This window comes from Phascolarctos cinereus, unplaced genomic scaffold (genome assembly GCF_003287225.1).
Source record: "Phascolarctos cinereus isolate Bilbo 61053 unplaced genomic scaffold, phaCin_HiC Scaffold_2;HRSCAF=192, whole genome shotgun sequence".
NCBI classification, from domain to species: domain Eukaryota; kingdom Metazoa; phylum Chordata; class Mammalia; order Diprotodontia; family Phascolarctidae; genus Phascolarctos; species Phascolarctos cinereus.
In genome coordinates, this window is record NW_027555625.1 from 257,734,788 (window position 1) to 257,748,293 (window position 13,506).

Sequence of the window (13,506 nt, forward strand, 5' to 3'; positions counted from 1 at the left end):
TAGAAAACCAGAAGGTGTTGGTCAGTGGACACTATACTGTTGACCTCCTCAGCCTGGCAGCTACCTTGAAAAATTGGCCCAATCCACTTTTTAGTCCTTTTTTCCCACTGCTCCCCTATACAAATCTACCACCTCAATTAGACTGTCCTTCCACCTATTCCCCAAGAATACTTTGTACAAAGTCACCTCTATGCCTTTTTAAAAAAATTATTTTTAGTTTTCAACATTCACTTCCATAAGCTTTTCAGTTTTAAATTTTCTCCCCCTCCCTCCCCACCTCCCTCCCCAAGACAGCTTGCAATCTGATATAGGCTCTACATATACATTCCTATTAAACATTTTCACATTAGTCATGTTTTAAAGAATTAGAACCAATAGGAAGAACCATAAGAAAGAAGAAACAAAACAGAAGAAAAAGAAAAAGAGCAAACAGTATGCTTCATCTATATTCAGACTCCATAGTTCTCTCTCTGGATGTGGATAGCATTTTCCATCATGGGACTTTTGGAGATGTCTTAGATCCTTGCATTGCTGAGAAGAGCTAAATCTATCAAAGCTAGTCATCGCACAATGTGTATGCCTTTTTTTATTTTGTCTTCTCACTCTTCTTCTCCAGTCTGGAGTGCTCTGGCCCCTCCTTCTTGCCCATATGAATCCTGTTTATCCTTCAGGTCCAGATCAAGGTTCACCTCCTTCATGAAGCCTTCCCTGACTACCATGCTACACTTAGTACCAGACAATTTATGATATGTTTGTATTTATGAGTCATTTCTTCCTATCTAGATTATGAACTCCCCGAGGGAAGGAAGCATGGAAAGGACCCAGGATTTGGAATCAAAGTTCAGATCCTTCTTTAGTTACCAATACCTGTGTGGCTTTGGGCAATTCCTTCTCCCTCTCTGGGCCTCAGGTTCCTCATCCATAAAATCAAAGACTTGGACTAGATGACCTTCAAGCTCTCTTCTAGCTCTAAATCTTATGTATGACCTCTCATGTGTATGGTCAGGACAGTGGCTTATAAGTGGTAGCTGAAGCTCAGTAAATATTTGAATCCTAGAATACCTGAGCTGGAAGAGACTTCAGGGAACATCTGACCAACCTCCTCCTTTTGCACATAATAAACTGAGGTCCAAAAAAGGTAGGTGACTTGTCCAAGATCACATGGGTGGAGAGAGCTGAGACTAGGACCTAGGTCTCCCGAATCCCAATTCAGGGCTCCTTGTGTTGAAGCACAATGTATTTTTCTTGGATCCTGGAGACAGAAAGGGTTAATGTGGGTTTTTTTTTCATCTTTCCCCTAAAGACATTTTCCTTTCCTTGCTGCATTTTGATGTCACAGACTTACCTCGGAGGTTCAGGGCTTTGTAGTTTAATCCCCGCTGTAGTAATAAATTTTTTTAATCCTGTGTTTAAAATATGAGATTTACTTGTCAAAAATCTGGCTGTTGAGATCAGGGTGGGGGTGCAAAAATGACAAGATCGGTTTAGAAGAAGCAATTCTGTTCATGTCCAGCCAAAGACAAATTGGGCAGGGACTCAAGGCTAACCTTTTAGGGGTGGGGACAGGTGAAAAATCACACTGCCCTTCTCTCTCCCTAACCCTCTTGTGATATTTGTATTCAGGTAAAATCAAATTGCACTGGCCATCCAGGACAAGACATAAGGGCAGAAGCCTGGGTAGCCTCTTTTCCCTGGTTGAGCAATGAAACTGTACAGGACCTGTCAGAATCATTGACTAAATTAAGCTACGGCAATGAGTTAAGCAACAAGAATTTTCCTGTGAGCTTAGAGTCCTGAACACTATAGTCTTTTCTCCCCAACTAGCTTGTAAACTCCTTGAAGGTAGGTATAAGATGGGGTGGGGCAAGATGCAAAAGAAGCAGAATTTCTTGTAGTGCAATGAATATTTCTCTGTGTGTGTGTTTTTAACAAAAGAAGACATGTTGGAAAGGGTTAGTTTTTTATTATTATGGTTATTTTCTTTCAAACACTAATATTCTTCCAATGATGTTGTATGTCCATGAGTCATAGAATACTCTGGTCTTAAAAGAATCAACATTTTAGAGGACCCAAAGGATAAGAGAACGATGTATGGTGGATGCAAGTAGGCTTAAGCATATTACCAATGTGATTTGCATGAAAGAAGTAGAATAACAGACATCGTTGAGGATATGTGTGACCAGAAAAAGAGTGAGCTGGTCATGTAGCAAGAACAAAGAATGAACACTGGCTGCACCAGTATTCATGAAATATGAAAAGATCCAGAGGAAAGCTCTCAGTACATTAGGCAAATCCTTTATGAGGTTTTATGGAAAGACATAGACAAGGATTGCGTTTGAAGATATGAGTTCAGATTCTGCCTCACAGATTTATTAGCTGTGTGACCCTGGGCAAGTCACATAACCTCCTTCAGTCTCAGTTTCTTCATCTGTAAAAATGAGGATAATAGTACTTAGCTCACAGGATTGTGGTGAGAATCAAATGAGATATGTAAAGTGCTTTGCAAACCTTAAAGGCTAGAAATGCTAGTTATAATGATGATGATGATAAGAATAATAATGATAACAATAATAGCTTACCTTTGTTATAATGCTTTAACGCTTGCAATGCTCTTTTTTGTAGAGATGGATAGGTTGTGAACTGACTTGGTGGAAGGAGCGAGTACACACAGATGAGATCACAATCTATTGTTAATATTAATTGTTATTATTAATAAAAATAATGGTTAAAATTTTGATAGAGCTTTAAGCTTGACAAAGGGTTTTCTTCACAACAAAACTGGGAAGTAGGTCCCACAAGCATTTTTATTGGTACCTTATAAATAAAGAAACTGAGGCTCAGAGAAAGTAAGTGGATGGTCCAAAGTCACCCAGGCTTCCTGATTCCAAGTCATGTTGTTTTTTTATCCTTATGGGGTTCTCACATACTGGAAAGGCTAGGCCTTATTGGTGTTAAGAGTGCCCCATTTAAATGGGGGCAGGTTAGCATGACTGGAATATCCCCCAACAAAGCAACTTGAATTTATACTGGGAGCTTTTAACCAAATGTATCCTTCTGACCCATCCATTATTCACACTGAACTTGGGCATCTGCCACTTGCTGTCCCAGTGTTCTCAGAAAGCCTGACTCAAGAGAGAAAAAAATAGAGCGGCTTGTTTCAACTATGTTAAAATTAACACTAATATCACTGGCATTTAAATAACTCAAGTTTTCGAGTCTAATCTCACACTCAGGGACAATTAAACAGCCACTAGGCTTGATAGTCTCCTTCCTCGGGCCAACTAAACATGCCTTAGGGGAAAGGTTATGGGAGTGAGAGTATGATGCATGCCCAGGTTTAATAAAGTGAAAGTTGTCTAATCCAAAAAAAAAAAATGGGGGTTTCAAGTGAGGGATTCAAGGACTGCCACAGTGTGTGAGACTAATCAACCAAAAAGGCTTGGCCCTTTGGAAACAATTTGATTCATCAGCATAATGGTTTTGCAAGATGAATTTGAGGGAGCTGAGGTGTTAAGGCTTTTGTGTCCTGTGCCAATCACCATTTCCTCTGCCAGGGCAGGAATGTGGGCTCAAAGTCTTGCACAAAGCAGGGGGAATTGGATCTCCATGGTCCTGAAACCAGAATCTCTCTGCTTCCCAGGGCTACTGTCCCTTATTGATTTTCAGGGGCTTTAGCGCCAGCATCAAATGTCTAGACCAGACATTTCTCCATTCTGGCCCCTGGTTCTTACAGACTGCTACATTCCACCCCCCCCCCCAGCAAAGTGATTTCTCTATCGCTCTTAACTCAGACCAAATCTAACCAAAACAATAAATCTTTTTGTTTCAAATTCCAGCACTCATTATTTTTGGTGAAGTGACATATGATGGCATTATATTAAACCAGAGGCAGGAGGATCAGGAATTTAAATTACTGAGATATTTTGTGAGAGGCAGCATCTTGTAGTAGGTAATGGGCTGGCCTGGAAGCCTAGAAGACCTGGATTCAAGTCTTGTCTCTGACATACATTGGTTGTTCAACTTTGGGCAACTCCCTACATATCTGAGTGCTCCCAGGAAACTTTCTAGGACTATAAGTTACAAAACAGTTGATATGATGGTAAAGTTGTACCTGGGCAAATTCTCTTCACCACCATCTAGCAGTACCCTAGAACTAGAAGGACATTGTTGTTATTCAGTTGTTTCAGTCTTGTCTAACTCTTTGTGACTCCATTTGGGGCTTTCTTGGCAAAGATGCTGGAATGGTTTCTCATTTCCTTCTCCAGATCATTTTACAGATGAGGAATTGAGGCAAACAGGGTTAAGTGAGTTGTCCAGGGTCACACCACTAGGAAGTGTCTGAGGCCAGATTTGAACTCAGGAAGATGAGTCTTTCTGGTTCCAGGCCCAGCACTCTATCTACTGTGCCACCTAGCTGTCCATAGAAAGGCATTAGAGTTCATCTAGTTTGAAGCTGCCCCCGTTCCCATTTTACAAATCATAAACTGAGGTCCAGGGAGGCTGCCAGGGTCATCCAGGTAGTATGTGGTAAGGTCAAGATTTGAAAACAATGTCCTTTGACTCCAAATCCAGAGACCTTTCTACCATATCACACTGCCTCACAGGTCTGGAGCAGAGTTATTTTGTAAAAGGACTGTTCAAATGATAGTAGACCACAAAGCCTCGTGAGAGGATGAACAGAAACAAATTTGCTTCTGTTTTTAATTGGGCATTTAAGTGGTGATTATTTCTCTGCTTTCTCACAGAGAGAATCGTCCATTGACTTTGTACAGACCTAAATGTTAGTTTGTTGGGGGTAGGGGAAGAGCAATTGATTTTTGAAATTTCAAAAATAGTACAGGAATTTGAAGTTAGAAGTACATTTTCTGCTTCTTGCCAATTGAAATTAATTAGCTAAAGCCATCCTAAGTCTATGGAGAGATCACAAGTAATCATCTAATCAATCAGGCGAGCATTTATTAAGCACCTGTTTATATGCCTCTGCTGTGCTAGAACGCAAAGACAACAGTGAAACACTTCATTCTCTTGAGGAGTTACTATTTGAATGGGGGAGAAGAGAAAAGGGGAGAAAAGACAGAGACAGAGAGACAGACAGAGAGAGACAGACAGAAAAAAAGAGAGAAAACAGAAACAGAGAGAGAAGGAGGGGAGGGAAGGAGGGAGAGAGAGAGAGAGAGAGAGAGAGAGAGAGAGAGAGAGAGAGAGAACAGATAGAGCCAGAGACAGATGGGATGAGGAGAAAGAGAAAAACAGAGAGAAGACAGAGGAGGCAGGGAGAGAAAAGAAAGAAAGGGGAGGGAGGGAAAGAGAAACAGAAAGACACAGAGAGAGACACACACAGAGAGAGAGAAGATACAAGGTAATCTTGCAGGAGGTGGGGGAGACCAGGGTGCTTGACCTGAGTCTTAAAGGAAGCCAGAAACTTTAAAAAGTGGAGCTGAGGAGGAAAAGCATTACAGGCAAAATGTTTGTACACAGCTGCTCTGGCCTCTTGAAGATCCAGTGTTTCTATACTAAAACTCATTTCAAGGGGCAGCTGAGAGACCCACACTTTGCTGCTTTATTGAGGAAACTCTGGGCAATTTCTCTTCACCACGATCTAGCAGAGACAAGCTGTGTTTTCTTCACTCTCTTCCCCACTGCATCCTAGAACTTGCTCTGAAATATCTAAATTTCAAAGGGGAGGGAAACTGCAAAGGCTGTTGTTTCAATTCTTTGTTGCTAGAGATTTCTTGTCTTCAGTCTCAAAGTGATTGAAATATTCTTAGGTTGGTGTGTCTCTCCAGGGTGAATTAAGTTGGAACATGTTTCAGAAAACTGCACAAATAAGCTGCATTAGGAAAGATGTTCAGGAATTCAGAAAATCTTGGGATCTCTAACCATTCAGTCTGGGTTGACAATTCCTCACTTGCTCCAACTGGGCTCAGCAGTGAGCAAAAGAAAGGGTTTTTTGTTTGTTTTTAAGAACATAGAAGCTGCTAGGATTCTGCAGAAGGAAGAGGATAGACAAGTTCCTATCCTGCCCCATTTGACATATCCAGGCACTTACTTTGTCCCAACACAGTGACCTAAACCAGAATGGAGAGAGCCAACCTTTCCATCAAGAAAGATTTAATTTATTGGGAGCTCAGAATAACAAATCATATGCCCTGAGATTTATAGCTTTCAAGATCAGAATTGACCAGAGAGAGAACACAACCTTTCCAAGCCTGGGAGCCATTCCTTTAATAAAGTTGAGAATGTAAAATATGTACGTGCATTCACACGGCACCAGCCCAATCTGACTCTTATGTAAAGTGTGCAATGAGTTTATGGAGGAAAGTAACATACGACTCTTCGCCATTTCATTATGGAGAAAGACACAGTAGGGACCTCTTAGGCCACAGCTCAGGCATTTATGATTTAAACAATCAAAAACATCGAACCAGAGGAATGGGAAGAGTGGCAATCCCAGATTGAACAGAAACAAGATGGAGAGAGGGGGCCCAGCAGGTTTATGAGAACTTGCTCTGGTTTTTGTTAAGTCTAAGAGAGGAATTTTATAAAGGAAGCATGGTATAGGGGAAAGAGCCACAGATTTGGAACAAAAGGACCTGGGTTCCAATTTTGGTTCTGTCGTTTACTATCTCTGTGATCCTGGGTAAATGGTCTTACCTCTCTGGACCTGTTTCCACATTTGTGAAATAAACAAATTAGACAAGATAATTTCTAAGGTTCCTGGAGATGTGTGTTTTAGGACTCCTCTGACACCTTTATGGGATTGGGATGGAGAAAACTTTTAGTCTCCTTCCCAAGGCAAAAATAATGAAATGCAGCCATCCAAGGCCCATCCTAAAATCTGCTAGCTGTGTGAGGATATTTTACTTTTTTTATAATCATTTCTCAAAAAAAAAAGAATTTTAAATAGAAATAAGAAATTCATTAACTTGTGAGGATCAGATTCATTATTAGATATCAAAATGTTTTGAAAAAGTCAAAAGAGCCATAATGTAGGAGTACTTGGTGGGAGTCCTTGCTTGGGAGTCAGAAGATCTGGGCTCTAGTCTCAACTCTGCCAATAACCCTTGTGAGCTTAGACAATCACATCCCTTCCTTAGGCCTTAGGTAAAATGAGGGAGTGAACCAGCTGGTCTCAGAGGTTCCAGAAAGTCCCTGGGATTAGAGCTCAGATATTAGTAGCAAGAGCATTCCCAATTCAATATGAAAGCAAGTTAATGGAGAGATTCTGGCTTTCATTGCTTTAACAGCCTACTTTACTATAGAACTTTAAGGTTTATAAAGAGTAGTTTTTATTGGAAATACTATTACCCTCTCATTTTATAGATAAGGAAACTGAGGCTGGGAGAGGTAAACACTCAACACTGAATAGTTAGTGTGCACCAAAGCCAGTATTCAAACTTAGTCTACTGATATCAAGTCCTAAGCTAGGTAAATGGTACCACAAACTCCTCCATTGAAGCAAGCTTGGAAACTCCACTGTAGATCATAGCTAGGTTTGTAGGACACCAGCAGAGCCAGGCAGTTGAAGAAACAAAGAAAATCAAAGCTGTTATTTGGCATAGTGCAAACAATGAAGTAAAGAGGTCATTCAGCTGGATTTGTCCCTTTTCAACCAGTTACAATATTGTTTAGGCCTCATCTATGTTGGGCTTTGGGGAAGGGAGGGGATGTTGTGTTATTAGTACACAATTCCAGCCCAACCTTCAGACATCAATCTCTCAGCTTGGGCGAGGATGACTGCCCAGGCCCCTGAAAGCAATCTCGCTCCATTCCCGCGTGATTAGAACCCCGCCAGACCAGCAAGCAAAGAATAGCTCTAGGAAGGTTATTCAGCTGGGCTGCTCACCCTGACTGGCCTTTTACCCCCCTGTCCGGAAACAACAGCAGTGGAAAAAGACACCTCTTCGAAGAAAAGCTAATCCCTGCCCAAATCAGACTTAATCCTCAATTCAGGTAATTTTTCTTCTCCCAATAGGTCAGAGCTTCACAAATGTGCCTGCTAATTACTAACTGGACAGGGAACTTGACTTGGGGACATGGACTGTTCTCAGAGCCTCCATCCCTGGGGCCTTTCATGTAATGTTTAGTGGCAGAATTAGTTCTCAAAATGTTGTATAACTCAGTCCAGCTCATGTAATTATCCCAAACAAGTTTCCTGCTGGTGGCTTCTGGCTAGCTGAAAGCCAGTTTTGGCAGTAAGGTTCTTACTGCATTAAGGCAAGCATATTTTTGGGAAATAAGAATGAATTTCCCTCTATAAGCCCCACATTTCCTTTGAATGAATATTCATTCATAATCCAACAGAAGTATTTCTGTCATAGAATTTGGGAAAGGAAAATAACTTCAGTGAATCTCCTTGGATTGTAAAAATTTGAGATATTTGGCATTTATCTCCTCTCCAGGCAGGGGGAAATTTTGCTAATATCAATCTTAGGGGCCTACGTCAGGGGTGGAGTAGGTGCAGCCACATTATATGAGTCTCCTTTTCCCTTCCTTATATTGACAACATTTATGCAGATGTAAACATGTTAAAATAAGAACGACGCATTAGGGAGTACTGTGACAAATGTCTGGTCCTGTTTCATAGTCGGGTTCCCTAGAGATCAAGCTTTCAATCAAGGGCTCAACCCCTCTGCCGTGTGGACCAGTCAACAGCAGAAGGTGCTCTGGGGTCACTGCCCAATAGCCCAGGCCTCTCTCTTGCTCAGAGTTGCTAGTCACCACTCACCACTGAGGTTTGCCCTTTGTGGGTTGTGTCAACATTCCCAACTCTCTAATGCAAAAGTTGTCATTTCTACCAAACAGATCACTGACTCTGTTCTGATCCTTCTAGTTCCTCCTCTTTTCACTTTACCTTGCTATATATGTATATGGTTTTTTTTAATGTGCAAAGACATTCTTGTACAGAGGCTTTAATAAAAATAGTAGAAATGAATCAAAATAAGTTAATATCATTGCACTTAGCATAAACACTCAGCAGCTTTCAATTCTCCTGAAGTCCCCACATTAGCTCTCTAGCAGCAAACAGACCAAAATCCTGAAAATTCAGTTTTCCCCACTGCTCCAAATGAGCATACTTTTCCCATAGTAGATCAGAGACTAATATGACACAGGAATTCAACACACTCTGTTCTTCTTTCTCAATGATGGCATGGACTATAGGAACAGGATGGTGTCTGGCAAAGGTTCCCTTTTGGGCAGCCGTTCTCTAGTTCTTATCAGGTGTGTAGATTTAATTGATGGCTCTGGCCCTATAAGACTAGGGAGGTATGTTTGCCCACAATGAGACATATACTGCCTGCCAATCAAGTCCTAGGTGGTCCAGGGTATAGAATGCTATGCCTGGAGTCAGGAGGACCTGAGTTCAAATTCAGCCGCAGACACTTACTAGCTGTGTGATCCTGGGCAAGTCACTTAACCCTGTTTGCCTCAGTTTCCTCAACTGTAAAATGAGCTGGAGAAGGAAATGTATCACTTCAGTATCTTTGCCAAGAAAACCCCTAATGGGGTTACAAACAGTTGGACGTGACTGAGACAACAACAAAAATCAGGTCCTACCCAAGGCAGCCAGAGAAAGAAAAGGCACTAGCTTCTGCAAACAGGTCTCTATTTTCTCAATTCAACTCATCCCTTTTAAGTTCCCCGCTTTGAGCTTCCTTTGTCAATCAAATGGCCAGGCAAACTCGTTGGTCATATTCACCCCTGTATCTTGAAGGTGGGGTGGGGGACAGAAAATATTATCCTGCTCCAAGCAAACCATTTGCAAGCATTGCAAATTATATTGGTACATTTTAACATCTGTGAACATACATCATAGACATCATAACTCAGCATAAAATATAGTCACAGGTAATCATTCCAACCACACAGCACAATGAACATTCAAGTATGTACTATGTAGCATTCATATTAAAATGGCATGCAGCTAGTATCAGGACATGTAGCAAACATAACACAGTGCACAATCAATAGCACACATGAAAACAGTGATTATATTAGACCAAGGATGCAAAAGTTTCATATAATATTTACACACATGCTTTGTGTGACCAAATACAGAGGTTTCATGAAGAAGGGTAATAGTAATGATAATAAAAACAGATGACATTAACAAAGCACTTTAAGTTCTGCAAAGAATTTTACACACATTATTTCATTTGGTGCATCAATCAACAAGTAATTATTAAGTGCCTACTAGGTGCCAGGTACTTTACTAGGTGTTGGGGATTCAAAGACAAGAACAACAGCAATGATACTTGACCTCAAGACTTACATTCTATATCAGTAGAGATATGTACATGTTTAAGTGTACATGAAATATGTAAAAAAATACATTGTTGTTATTGTTCAGTTGTTTTTCAGCAGTGTCCAACTCTTCATTACCCCATTTATGGTTTTCTTGGCAAAGATACTGGAGTGGTTTGCCATTTCCTTCTTTAATTCATTTTACAGATGAGGAAACTGAGGCCAGCACGGTTAAGTGACTTGGCCAGGGTCACACAGCTAGTAAATGTCTAAGGCTGGATTTGAACTCAGGAAGATGAGTCTTCCTAACTCCAGGTTTGAAGCTCTATTTATTGTGTGCTCAATACATAAATACAAGGGGGAAAGCATTAACTGTTGGATGGAGGTGGGGTGGTAATCAAGAAAAGGTGATGCTTTGAAGGAAACTGGGGATTCCTTGCATGATAATGCATACCAAGATGATATCAAAGAATGAGAACAACATAACAACATAGACTGCATAGCAAATAAATTGCATAGCAAGATGCAGGTCACATATAACATATTATAAAATACATGGCAGTTACATGCATCTATTACATGCATCCCACCAATGAGCGTTATCTGACTACATAGATATCCACTTCTTCTAATTCTTCTTAAGTATTATCAGCCATTTTTGTCACTACTAAGACCTCTTGGGCCTGTGGATGGCCCAAGATTCTTTCTAGGCTCGATAAATACCCTCTATTCCCCAGTGTCTCCCCAATCGAATTATTAGGCAGAAAAGGAGCTTCTTCTGGGTTTAACCCTCCTTCTCTGTTTGAACACAAGCCCTTCTGGGGCTGAGATGAATTCCATTGACTTCTCTGATCCTATGGTTGATATCGATGCTCAATACCTTCCTCATGTGAATTACTGTCTCCTGAGCCATTATTTAGCTTTTACAGTCGCTCTGCAACTGGCTTTTTTTTTTCCTTCTGAGTCTATTTGACTGTTTCTCCATTGCTGCTTTCCCTCTGCTCACCAAGGGATCTAATTCCCCAAAAGGCAATAGTTTATTGCAATGAATCATCTTGGTAGGACCCCAACCACTCCCTGGGGCTATCTTATGGATGACAAGTTGCCCATTCTTTCAACTACTTAGTATGAGATGGCTTTCCAATAGTCTGCTATCTTTTGTGTTCCTTACACACCAAGATTTTTTTTCAGTGGAACTATCTCCTTGCTGCAGATTTTGACAATGAACTCAAGCATCATACCATTGCTTGTTTGTATCAGAGCTTTTTGGAGTGGAAGCTATAGCTAAGCAATAGACCTTCTTCAGTTGATCTCTCAGATGAGAGACATACTGGTTATAACTCCATACATTCTCCCTCATTCATTCATTTAGTCATAAAATAAACATTTATGAAGTGCTTACTATGTGCTAGGCACTGTGCTAAGTTCTGGGGCTACAAAGATGTGAAAAAAGCAGTCTCTGCCTTTGAGGAGCAAGGATAGTGGAGGGGAAGTGTAAATTAAGTAGGCACACATATGATACACAAAGGGTAGATGAAAGACAGCCTAAGAGGGCAGTATTCTAACAGCTGAGGAGACTGGGAAAGGGCTCCTATAGAAAGTGGCATTGAAGCTGAGTCCTGAAGGAAGCCAGTGGTTGTAAGAGGCAGAGGCGAGGACAGAGCATTACAGGCCTGGAGGACACAAGGACAGGAGATGGAATGTCACATGTGTGACCACAAGTAGGCCAATATGATTGGATCACAGAGGGGAGTCTGATACTGCCGTCACCCTGGTTCAGGCTTGCATCCCTCCTGTCTGGGCTATTGCAGTAGCCTGCTGCTTGGTCTGCCTACCACACACCTTTCCCCTCTGCAGTTCAGCCACCAAAGTGATTTTCCTAAAATACGAGTCAAACCATGTCTCCCTCCTACACAATAAACTCCAGTGTCTCCCTATCATTTCAGGATCAAATAAAAAATCCTCTGTTTGGCATTCAAAGCCCTTCATCATCTAGTCCCATTTCCCACCTTTCTAGTCTTCTTGCACCTTACACTTGAGCCCCCACCTTCATGTATACTTTAATCCAACGACACTGACCTTGCATTCCTTCAACAAGACATTCTATCAGCTCCTGGCATTTCCTTTTTTTAATTAAAAAATTAATTCATTATTTCATCTATTTTCTTTTTTTCAATTACATGTAAAAACAATTTTTAACATTCATTTTTAAAATGTTTTCTTTCAAATTCTTTCCTTCCCTTCTATCCCCCCTCCTTGAGAAGGCAGCTTCTGGCATTTTCACTGGCTGTCCCTCATGTCTGGAATACTTTCCCTCCTCAACTCTGCCTCCTGGCTTTCTTTAAGTCCCAGCTAAAATCCCCTCTTACAAGAAGCCTTTCCCAATCCCTCTTAATTCTAGGGCTTTCCCATGTCAATCATTTCCTATTTATCCTGCATATATTTCGTTTGTACATAGTCATTTACATATGGTCTTCCTGATTAGATTGTGAGCTCTTTGAGGTCAGGATTTTGCTGTTTGCTTTTCTTTGTATTTCCAGCGCTTTGTCTCCTAGGGTACCTGGCACTTAGTAGACACTTAATAAATGTTGACTGATTGACTGAAAAAAGTGCAAGAAGCCTAAAAAGGTGGGAAAGGGTCAAGTCATGAAGAGCTTCAAATGCTAAACAAAGGACTACACATTCGATCTTGGAGGTAATAAGGATTCACTGGAGCAGGGTACTGGTAAAGTCAGGCTTGAGTTTTAGGAAAATCACAACTGAGTGGGGGATGGATTGGAGTGGGGAGAGACTTCAAACAACACAATTAATGCAAAGGCTATTGCTATAATTGGGGTGAGGTGTGAGGGACTGAATTTGGGGAGTAACTGTGTGAAAGGAAAGAAGGGGAAGTATAGGAGAGATGTAGTTAATGTCACAATGACAAGATGTAGCAACTGACTGAATATGTGGGGTGAATGAGGCTCCAATGCATAAACCAATAGGTAAACCTGGTGCTTGCCTAAACTCCAGCAAATGGGGCAAGAGCCTGAGACATCCTTCATGGCAGCACTCTACACTAGAAATAACACTTGCTAACTCCACAGAGCCATTGATTCAGGCCTTGGGGTCCCCAGCGCATTCAGCAGTGTATAATTGCCATGTTCACGCTGTGAATGAAGCTGCCTAAAGGTGGTGAGGTGTAGTTCAAGACTTCTTGATTCCTGCCAAAGCCAATCCTTGAGCAGTTTGCTCTCTATATCTTTGCCAAAGCCTGAGTGG